Genomic DNA, 12,122 nt, shown 5'->3' with positions numbered 1-12,122 from the left:
TTCAAAGGCATGATGGAAAAAAATTATTATTACATGAAGCAACTTACGAAATACCCGGCCACCTTTCGAAGAAGGAAAGAAAATGCATTTCAATTGTAAGCATCAAGGGCCCTTTCAGAAAGGTAAACTTAGACTTTTGGTCTACACTTAAACCAAAAGTCTAAGTTTACGACTTTCAGTATTCACAAAAGGCGCTTATGAGTAGTATCTTTCTGTCTGCACTCGGAGCGGAGATTTCCCTTCGGGTGCACAGTGTTCTCTCTGCACCCAGAGTGTACTCTCCACACTCGGGGTGGAGATATGCACCAAATGCGGAGAATACAATCCGAGTGTGGACAGTACACTCTGGGTTCCGAGAGTACACTCCGTACCTCAAGTGGAATCTCCGCCCGAGTGTAGACGTAAAGATACTACTCGTAAATGGTCTTTATGAATACAGAAAGTTGTAAACTTAGACTTTTGATCTTAGACCAAAAGTCTAAGGGCCTGATTATGACCTTGGTGGGTGGGATATTCCATCACAAACGTTAAGAATATCCCGTCCGCTCTATAACAACTTCCATGATATCTTATGGAAATTGTAAAATGGCAGGCATCCATCACGTTTATGACGTACTATCTCATCCATCAAGTTTGTAATCAGGCCCTAAGTCTACCTTTTTTAATTAAACCAAAATGCATAGTGCACAAAATTGCGTTTGGTGCAGTTAAAGCATGCAAACTTCATTGGGCACCTTAAGTTGCAAAAACTCTACATACACTAAATACTGAGAAGATGATTTAGAGTTTAGCAGAAAAGGCAATCTGTCACATTTCTGCCAAAATGCTGGTCTGCCCACACAATTTAGAGTCAGGAGGACCGTTGGCTTTCCATCAACAGAGCCATGAATCATTCTATCAGCAGAAAGCTTCCTCTAATGGCCCAACGTAAAAGGGACCATTGAGAAAAGCCATTACAATTTTCACCATATTTAAGGTGGATAGTGTGATGTCCTTTTTTCTCTTCATCACCACCAGGAAAAACCTGACTCTGACGGACAGAAAATAAAACAAATAATCATCCCCACACACTGGGAAAAACTCCCTGGATGTTGCGATCTTTCGTTTTCTGTTTTTCATAAGAAACGCCCAATTGGGAGTTTGTTTTTGGAATACAAAAAGTCTGTAAAGGTTGGGTGGATGGCCAACAAACCTTACAGCATCCATCCACCAAAGTTTTTGTACCTTGACAGGAATGACCATAACAATGGTTCCTGTTAAAGTACAGCGATCACTACTGGGCCAGCAGTGTTCTCTATCCTTCGTGGACTGTAGCCCATCAGGGTGGTAGACATATTGTCCTCCACATGTATACCATCTACCAAACTCTAGATTTGGCCTCAGGTTTTCATTTTGGATTTTCGTTTAACAAATTGTTGCATACGGTACTTATAGGCTTCATTTGACCTAATATTTTAACTAATTGAGTTAACATACTACATTATAAATATTTGCAAATGAAATTCAAGGGCTGGATACATGATGTCCTCTGCACATGGAGTAAACTGGAAATCCTCAATTTAATGTATTTAAGTACTAAAGTGAGGAAGGTGCTAAATGCCTGTGGAACACTGTGAGTAATCGGGTTGTTGGTTGAGTGGGCTGTTACCCCTGCTCAGGCAGCAGCCACAATCAATGTTGAGAGGTACAGTAAATGTTAATACATTATTTGACACCAAATTAATGTAAGTCCAATCAGTAGAATCAGATTTAAGATTATTTGAAGTTTGAGGTAGCGCAGTTTTGCGTGAAAAAGTATAGTGCCAGCTAGTGTCATTTCAAGACGCCATCCAGACACCATATTTTTGAAATGGCGCTAGCCAGCGCTAATGCCCTGTTTGCATCCTTGAAGAGGATGCTAACAGGGTGGGGAAGGCGTAGGAGAAACCGGGGCTTGTGCGCCAAATTATGGCACTACACTGTTTAGAGGCAGAAAAATGCTTCTAAGAAGTGTAGCGCCATTTTCTGGCGCACAACCCCCATGGACATGGCTCCTGTTTTAGTAAAGAAAGGGGCCATGCCCACCACCCCATTGGCCAGGGGCAAATGTCCCCTGGGCAGCGCCGTGCAGGGGGCCCCAAGTCAGGGTCCCTGAGTGGGGAAAAATAAAAAAATAAATATACTTACCAGGACTTATCTGGAATGGGTCCCCCATCCTGTGGTGTCCCTCTGGTGTGGGTGGGTGTGGGTGTCCCTGGGGCCAGGGAAGGGCACCTGTGGGCACTTTCCATGGTCTCTGGCCATGGAAATATGCCTACAGGTCCCCTTACGCCTGCCCATACCCAGGCAATAAATAATGGCAGTAAGCAAGCTAGACGTGTGTAGCACCAAAGTATAAATATGGAGTTAGGTTTGTGCTGAATTAGTGGGAAAAAAATGAGGCTAATTCAGCGCAAACCGAGTATAAATATGGTTCTTAGTATCTTTGTTGAAACTCAAAAATCTCCAGCGGGACGGGGCTGGGGACTGTAGCCGATGAGAGTTCCAAAAGGCAGGATACCCCTTTGGTGAAGAATCACTGAACAGGATTTGCTACAGCGGGGAAGAATTTAGGAGGAACTGCTACAAAGTCGACCAGCGAGGCACTGTGAGCAGATAGGTGAGCAGGTTGGTCCTGGTCTTCCCTCAGTTCTCAGAACATTTCTTAGCCAAAAATGTTCTAAGTCCCAGGTTTTGGCTTTTAGCTATCAGGAGTCCTTTAGCACCACCACCAGGGGTCCAGGACTGGAGAGGCACCACTTGAGCGGTTAGGACTCATTTAAGACTGGGCCTAAGTGCAGATTCAAGATGATTGGTGCCTTTTCTCTTCCTGAAGCACTGATCAGGAATCCAGCTAATTAGCCCTTGGAGCCACTCTGGTAGTCCTGAGTTCAAGCAGTGGGACAGGGCTCTAGCAGCATGGTAGGCCTTTGAGGATTCAGTGCAGGCTCCCAGCCAGCAAAGCAGTCTGTCTAGTTGCAGCAAAGCACTCTTCTAGAGTACACTGCAGACTACAGCAGCAGGCAGTCCTCTATAAGTCCTTCTGCAGGTCCAGAAAGTGAGCTAAACAGTGAGGCTGAGGGTCTAATTTTTAAACGTGGTGCCTTCTCTGAAGTGTTTCTTGAGAATTTTCTTTTAAATGCTTGACAATTACTGCTTCTGCTGCCCTGGCTCCTGGCTGTATGCATGAGCAATACAGTGGTGACAAGTCTGTGAAGGCAGGGCACAGCCTATTTAGTTGCAATTGAGGCTGTGGCCAGTTCTGCCCCAACCCCTCCGCCATCCTGCCAGTTGATGGCCTTTCCAGGCACACCTAATCCCTCTATTGTGTTGCTCTGTGGGCGGAATAAACAAATCCCAGCTGCCAACTACACCAAGTCATGTGACCCAGTAACAGGCTGCAGCACCAAAGCCCGTATTTATACTTTTTTTGCGCCACATTTGCATCATTTTTTGACGCAAAAACGGCGCAAACTTGCAAAATACCATTGTATTTTGTAGGTTTGCGCCGTTTTGCGTCAAAAAGCGGCACAAATGCGGCGCTAAAAAAAGTATAAATACGGGCCCAAATGTTTAGAGCAGGTAAAGGCCAATTTTCTAGAAGAAGCACTTACAAACTTGTAACTTAAATTCCAACCTAACCATTAAAAATATTTTAATTACAATTTTATACTAAACATGAAATGTTTACCTGCTCCCAAACGAAAGTTAGCACTTATTAAATATAATAATACAGCTCAATGTTGTTCTGTGGGAGAGGTAAGCATCACAGTAGTGAAAAACAAATTTAAAAGTATTTTACTACCAGGACATGTAAAGCTTAAAAGTACATGTCCACATTTTTATTCACAAGGCAACCTGTCCTAAGGACTACCTAGGGCCTACCTTAGGACTTTACTTAGGGGTGACATATGCAATAAAGCGGGAGTTTAGTGATTGGCAAGGGACTTACATTGTCAAGTTGAATTGGCAGTGTACAAATTTATTCAGGCTGCAATGACAGATTTAAGAGGCTACTTAGGTGGGTGGCAGATTGAGTGCTTCAGGCCGACTAGTAGCATTTAATATACAGGCCCTGGGTATATGGCATAGCACTATTCGAGGGACTTATAAGTAAATAAAATATGCCAATTAGGTGTAAGCCAATTTTACCATGTTTAAGGTGTGGAGCACAGGCACTTTAGCACTGGTTAGCAGTGGTAAAGAGCAGAATCCTAACACTAACAAAACCAAATTCAGCAAAAAATAGGAGGAGTCAAGGCAAAAAGGTCAAATACAACATGTCTCCCCTCCAGCCAAAAGGCGGGGAGACCAATCAATATTGTGTTGGGCTTTCCTGCCTTGTCGATAGAACGTGGATCATGGCCATCTATTATAGAAGCTTTTGCAAGTTCTATGCCCCTCTGAATTCAGTTAGATCTCTCTGTCTGTACTCTCTCATGCCACTGAACTGAACCATGGGAAACCCTTCTCCACACCGGTGGAACAAAACTTGCTCACAGATGCATTGCAGTAGGCAGACAGCACCACCGTGGCCAACAAAGTGGTGTGGCCCATTCCACTTCTTGAATCAGACTTCTGTCCTCAATACAAGGAAAACTCTGCCCATAGTGCCAGCTGCCACCAGAGGCCACAAACAGCGGTCAGTGTCAAGAGCCAGGCCCGAGGCCATCTAGTTTTCATTGACCTCTGAGCTTTCTCAGACTTGGGGGCAACATCCCCGGGTGTTAGGCACCTTACTTCAATTCTCTTGCTACCAGTCCAGGGGTGCTAGCCTGAGACTGGTTCTCCAGCCCTGGGTCTGTACCCTGGGACTTAACAGGATTCAGGGGTGTCCTTCCTTCCCCTGCCTCTCCATCTTGGCCTCTGCACTCTCTATTTGGTAGTGGCATTCCCAGAAATCTTAGCTTTCAGGGTTCCCTAGGTAGCCACCCATCCCTGTCCTGACATCGGGTGCAACTCATTTCCCAGAATGCTGCCTATGGGTATCTGGGGACTAATTATGACCCTTCTCTTGGCCTCTACCCCTTCTCACTACAGGGATGCCAGCGCCATGAGGTGGAAAAAGTAATGCCCATGGGCCTGATTACGATACACACCTGGCCGGTATGATGCTTTGGAGAACCTAGCCTTTCCACAAGCACAGTCTGGCTGGCCCTGGTGTCCCACCCTCAGGTATCACAAGTCTACCCTCTTTTTCTCGGGCCAACCGGGCATCAATCCCTTCATTGGGAATGTGCCTCCAAATGCTGGCTCCCCATTTTCTTCTTCAGGGACCCTGTGCATCTCTAGTGTAACCTCATATGCCTCCAATCAACTGTGTATGTCATCTCCCACAATGTTAGGCACCAGATCCTTTGTGATGTGGACTCTCTTTACTCCAGTAGATATTAGGGGAACGCTACCACCATTGCTTCCAGATTCTGGGGTTTGTATGGCTTTGAGCTCCAGTTCCCTCAGACCCATGTCAAACACCAGCAGAAAATTCTTCTCAGCCAAGGCCCTCTCTGCCTCAGCTTTCTTTCTGGACAAATTCTCATTGTCTCTAACTTCCTTTCCTCTGCTTCCAGCTTCATCTTCGCCAGCTGCAGCTAGAGCTCCCTTAATGTCTTCCTGACCCCAGCCCTTCTGGGACCAGGCAGTGGGCAGACACACTGCTTCCTGCCCCATCCAGGACATCCTTGTGGGATGAGTTGTTCCCATCCTGCAGCTCACTACTCAGGTTTGGGTCCTCCTCCTCGTCATTCAAGTTTGCTCCCTCCTCTTCATGGTCATCCTCTTGGTTGGACTGCCACCTCTGTACTTCCTCATAGGCTCTGGTGGCTGCCTGCAGGTCCAACTTGGTAGGCTTTTTGCATTCCTTCAACCCCCGCTACAGTAGGGGTAACTTACATGCAATAAAAAATTGGAGTTTGAGGCTTGGCAATGGGCTTTTTTTGTCAAGTCGCATTGGCAGTTTAAAACTGCATTGAGGCTGCAATGGCAGACCTGGGTCAAGATGTAAGGGGCTACTTAGGCAGTTGGCACAATAAGTGTTGCAGGCCCACAAGTAGCATTTCATTCACTGGCCCTGGATTTGTAATATATGCGAAAAATTGGGTTGTTGGTTCATTAGGGTGTGAGCCCAGGTCAAACAATAGCCACAATCCCTTGCAGGGTGAAGCACAAACAATCAATATATTAACATGTGCTTAACCCTGGGTAACTTGACACAAAAAGCAGTCAGGCTTAACTTAGAGGCAATGTGTAAAGTATTTATGCAGCACAAAACAGTAAAAAAGCAAAAACACAACAAAAGAGAAATTCCAAACCAATTTAGAAAAATAGAATGAACTTTAATGAATTATTTGTCTTCAAAACAACAAAAATCTATAGAACTAGGGTTATGAATTTTTGAAGGTTAAGGTTAAAAAAAGCACCTAGATCAAAGCGTCAACCGCTGACATTTAGTCATGCAAGACTGGGTCAAAGATGAATGTTAAGGCCGACGGCGATGCAGCATGGTTCAAATACATGAAGTGGATTGGGCCCAGTCAGAACTTACCTTTGGACATACAAAAATTTCTAACACAAATATCTGAAAAGGTAAAGTAAAATGGGGCAAGCCTGCAGGAACTGTCCAAGGAGGGAGGGTTGTCTTTGGATAGTTTTAGGACAAAGCTGCAGTGAAGATTTCTACATTCAGGCTTAGTTGCCGAAATGGAAGTCGAAAGATTCCAGCAGGACGAGGCAGAAGGCTATAGCCAAAGACAGTTCCATGAGGTTGGATACCCCTTTGGTAAAGGAACACTGAAACAGATTTGTTGCTACAAAGGAGAATGTAGCGGGAGATGCCGCAAAATCAACCCAACTGGTAATGCACCTCAGATGGAAATGGGAACAGGTCGGTCCCAGTCTCCTCCTGGTTCTCAGAGCACTTTTTTGCCAAATTTTGTCTAAAGCGCTCAGTTTTGGAAAATGGCCATCTGGGTACCTTGAGCACCACAACCAAGGGCCCAGGACTTGTGGGACATGGTAGTCCTGGGTGCAGGTGTAGATGCAAGGCTCAACTCAGGGCTAGCGTTTGAGGGCTCAAGGCAGTTTCTTGGCCAGAGAGCAGTCCTTCTAGGTATAGCAGCAGTCTGGAAGAGTGCAGAGCAGGTCACAGCAGAGGCAGTCCTCTGAGAGTCCTTCTGCAGGTTCAGTAGTGAACTGAAGAGTGGGTCCGAGGGTCCTATTTGTATACCCCGATGCCCTTTTTTTGGAAGAGTGGAACAGTTCTTTGAAGTGTATGTAATTTCCTGATTTCCCTGCCCTGGCTCCAAGTTGGCTGAAGTGACAATGCAGGTCATTAGACCCTTTGTGTGAAGGCAGACCACGGGCTATTCAGTTGTAAGTGGAGCTGTGCTCAGCTCCACCTCTACATTATGTCAGCAGATGGTCCATTCAGGCACACCTAATCTCCCTTGCCTGTGACTGTCTGGGAGAAATTCGCAAAGTCTTACAGCTACACCCACTATGTGACCCAAGACACGCTACAGGAACAAAAGGCCTAAGGGCAGGAAATTGCCAGCTTTTTAAAAGTGCTATTATCAGAATTGCAATTAAAAGTCTGATTTCACCATAAATTAGCATTCTAAATTATTATTCCAGAGACACCAAACATGTTTTAATTATCTTTTACCAATAGGAAATTGCACCTATATAATGTAATAAGGCAACTCCAATGTTATCCAAAGGGAAGTTATTGACTACCAGGCAGTGTTTAATTTGAACCAGCGGTTTCCAGTGATCGGCACCGGCACTTAATTGTCGACACCAGCGCTTGTGATAGTCTGCCACATGGTGGCGCTGTTTAATGTAGAGATGAGCACAACAACATATGTTAATTAATTCAAATTACATTAAAATGATTATTTACTACCGGCCAAGCAATTCTGATAGCTTTGGAGACCTGGAATAGTCTGAATTGTTACACTTGTAGAAGTGTGATGGTCAGCAGTTGTGTTTGTACTATCACTCGTAGCGCTGGCAGGGGCAATTTGTGGTGCAAGCTGCAGTGGCCTTCTGACGAGAGCCCTGGCACTTATTTTCTACAAATTAAGAACAGTTACCAGGACATGTAAAACTTAAAGGTACATTTACAACCTTTTGTTTACACAGCAGTCTGCCCTATGGGCTACCTAGGGCCTACCTTAGAGATGTCTTTTATGTAATAAAATAGGAGTTTACAGCTAGGTAAGGGGGTTAAAATTCCAAGTCGTCATGGCAGTGTCACACTGCCAAGAAAAACAAATTCATCAAAAAATAGAAGGGGTGAATGCAAACGGTTAGGGGGTAACCATGCAGAGAGAGCCAAGTCCAACAAGCGGTCGCTGACAGAATGGACTTGCAAGTGCATTTGATTGTTATATACAGAATTTCACCTAAAAAAATGCAAGGTTTGGCTGGGCATAGCTTGCCAAGACTCCAGCACACAACAGAAGTGCATTTTCCAAGAGTCCACATGTCTCTAGCTTGTGCATCCTTGTAGGAGGCTGGCCTGGTTTGTTGTGGGTACCTTAAGTACTTACACCTTATACCAGGTCCAGTTATCCCTTATTAGTGAAATGTAGTAGTGTTCTAGCAGCTTAGGCTGATAGAGGTAGCTATAGCAAAGCAGCTCAGGATGAACTAGGAGACATGCAAAGCTCCTGCACTACCACTTATAGTTACACAGTACTTATACACAAGTAAAGACAATACTCAGTGTTACCAAAAATAAAGGTAGTTTATTTGGGTGACACAGTACCAACAATATCTTAGAGGTAATACTCCTTCTGGAGGTAAGTATTATACACAATATATACACTAGGCACCACAATAAGGTAAGTAATTAGACATAGGTTATTGCAAACAATAGGAAATGCTATAGAATGCAATGGGAAAATATAGGTCTAGGGGCAACACAAACCATATACTAAAAAAGTGGAATGTGAATCACAAATCCCCCCCTAGACAAGTGTAGTGTGTGCAGAATCTCTGGGAGAGTAAGAATACAGTAAAGGTAAGTAAATTACCCCACACCAGAGCCCAGAAAAGCAGGAGTAAAGTACTGCAAGTTTCTTTAGGACACACTACACCTTGTGATTAGAGTTATTGCGAGAACCAACCAAGTCTGCCAACAACAAATGGTGGATTCCTGGACCTGAAGACCTGCAAAGGAAGGAGACCAAGTCCAGAAGTCGAAAGAAGTTCCAGGAAGGACAGGAGCCCCTGCCAACCCAGAAGAGGGTGCAAAAGAAGAGTCTCCAGTTGGACGAAGACTGCAGAAATGCACCCAAGGAAGATGTCAGCAGGTTCCTGTGTGATGCACTGGATGTCCCACTCCGTGAAGTTGGATGCAGGTGAAGCCTTTGTTCTGGCAAAGTCGCGTTTTGCATCGACTAGGCACTATCTGGACCCAGGAGGAACCTGGGGGCCTCAACTCTGTGTGAGGAGGAAGAGGGGGCTCTCAGCACTTCAGAGAGCCCTCAGAGCACCAGATAGCACCCACGGGAGTCCCAGGATACGGGGACAAAGGAGGTGCAAAATGCGGTTAGTGCAGCACTACAAAGGAGGGTCCCACACCGCCGGAGAACAACTCAGCAAGTTGAGCATCGCAGGAAAGAGTGCTGGGGACCTGGGCCAGGCTGTGCATGAAGGAATTTTGTAAATAGTGCACAGAGGCCTCAGGAGGTGAAGAAGACGCGGTGCACAGGGGTACTGTCGTTCTGGGGCAAGGCAAGATTTTTCCTCCTCCAAATTGGGACAGCAGGACCTCAGGACAGTCTGTGTTGATGGGGTCCACCCCCTGTGTTCCAAGGAGCATGCTCATCACCAGCAGAGGAGTCCAAGAGAACCGGTCGTCGACTTAGAAGGTACCTGCTTCAGCAGGGGAGTGACTCCGTCACCCACCGGAGATTTCTTCGGTCCTTCTGGTGCAGGGTGAAGATAGGGAGTCCTCACAGCATGCACACTGTGGAAACTGTTGCAGTTGATGGCTGGAGCTGAAGTTGCAGAGGAAAAGTATCCCTTCTGGATACTTTGTTGCTGTTACAGCGGTACAGTAGTAGATGCAGAGGATTCCTGCTGGAAACTTGCAAGTAGAACCTGAAGAGAACCCACACTAGAGACCCTAAATAGCCCAGAGAGGGGGATTGGCTACCTTATCAGGTAAGGACCTATCAGGAGGGGTCTCTGACGTTACCTGCTGGCACTGGCCACTCAGAGGCCTCCAGAGTGCCCCCACACCTTGCAAAGCAAGATGGCTGAAGTGTGGGACACACTAGAGGAGTTCTGGGCACCACCCCTAGGGTGGTGTTGGACAGGGGAGTGTTCATTCCCCTTTCCTTTGTCCAGTTTCGCTCCAGAGCAGGGACAAGGGGTCCCTAAACCAATGTAGGCTGGCTTTTGCAAGGAGGGCACCATCTGTGCCCTTCAAAGCATTTCCAGAGGCTGGGGAGGCTACCCCTTCCCAGCCTGTTACACCTATTTCCAAAGGAAGAGGGTGTAACACCCTCCTCTCAAAGGAAATGCTTTGTTCTGCCTTCCTGGGACTGAGCTGCTCAGACTCCAGGAGGGCTGAACCCTGTCTGTGAGGTGGCAGCAGCTGTAGCTGCATTGCAAGCCTCAGAGAGCTGGTTTGGCAGTACTGGGGGTCCATAGTGGAGCCCCCAGGGTGCATGGAATTGGCTCCCCAATACCAGGTTTGGAATGGGAGGACAATTTCATGATCTTAGATACCTTACATGCCATATTCATAGGTACCATTGTGAAGCTACATATAGGTATTGACCTCTACATATAGGTATTGACCTATATGTAGTGCACGCGTGTAATGGTGTCCCGGCACTCACAAAGTACCGGGAAATGGCCCTGAACTATGTGGGGGCACCTTTGCTAGTGCAAGGATGCCCTCACACTTAGTAACGTTGTACCTAACCTTCAGCAAGTAAAGGTTAGACATATAGGTGACTTATAAGTTACTTAAGTGCAGTGAAAATGGCTGTGAAATATTGTGTGCACTATTTCACGCAGGCTGCCATGGCAGGCCTGTGGAAGGGTTTGTCTGAGCTCCTTATGGGTGGCAAAAGAAATGCTGCAGCCCATAAGGATCTCCTGGAACCCCAATGCCCTGGGTACATAAGTACCATATACTAGGGACTTATAAGGGGGGCCAGTGTGCCAATGGAAATTACTAAATTAAGTCACTAGCCTACAATGACAAACTTAAAAGCAGAGAGAGCAAAAGCACTGAGGTTCTGGTTAGCAGAGCCTCAGTGACACAGTCAAGCACTACTGACATCACACACATTAGGCCACAAACTATGAGCACTGGGGTCCTGGCTAGCAGGATCCCAGTGAGACAGGCAAAACACACTGACATATAGGTTTTTATCTATGCACACTGGGGTCCTGGCTAGCATGATCCCAGTGACACAGTAAAAACACACTGACACACTCACAAACAGGCCAAAAGTGGGAGTAACCATGCTAGGAAGAGGCTACTTTCTCACAATCATAAATAGGACTTCCTCTGAGAAAGGGCTAATTACTAAGTGAACCTTGAGCCTATATGTCCCTTTTGTCCGTTCGTTTCTCTGTCTTTCAGTTCAACCGTGCCTGTATATGTGTGCATGCCTGTGAGACTTGTCAAATTAAACGTGTTACTTGAGTCTATAGGTGGGTGTGTGTGTGTGTGTGCGTATTTGTGGCATGGTCCATGTGCATGTGTACTTAGGTATCTCTTGGTCTGTCTGCTAACATGGATTCTTGTCTGATGGTCTGTGATGACAGGTGTATGTTTGCATACTGATTTCTGCGCATGGACACCTGAAGGTTTATGTGCATGCGATCTGTATATCTGTTGGTATATGTGCTGTGGTGGTTGTATGTCTGCTGGTATGTGTGTATGAATGCGTGTAAGCAGACTGAGGTTTGTGCTTGTGAATCTGTAGGTATGGTTGTTTAACTATGGATGCCCATAGTTGTGTTTCTCTGTTGTGTATGGATATGTGATCTATGTAAATGTATGCAGAAATATTGTCTGTCTATGCATGCTACATACAAAAGCTAAACCTGTTGAGTATGTGAAAGATTGTTTA

General features: G+C 45.8%; 1 protein-coding gene across 1 annotated transcript in view; it reads right to left on the bottom strand.

Annotated features, from left to right (window-relative positions):
• The window catches only part of ASMT (acetylserotonin O-methyltransferase), a 457,737-nt gene that overhangs the window by 392,223 nt on the left and 53,392 nt on the right, over positions 1–12,122 (bottom strand). The gene's annotated exons all lie outside the window — the stretch shown is intronic.

Source organism: Pleurodeles waltl, chromosome 8 (assembly GCF_031143425.1).
Source record: "Pleurodeles waltl isolate 20211129_DDA chromosome 8, aPleWal1.hap1.20221129, whole genome shotgun sequence".
Lineage (NCBI taxonomy): Eukaryota > Metazoa > Chordata > Amphibia > Caudata > Salamandridae > Pleurodeles > Pleurodeles waltl.
Note: the sequence above shows the minus strand (reverse complement) of the source record. Positions and strands in the feature narration are given on the sequence as shown.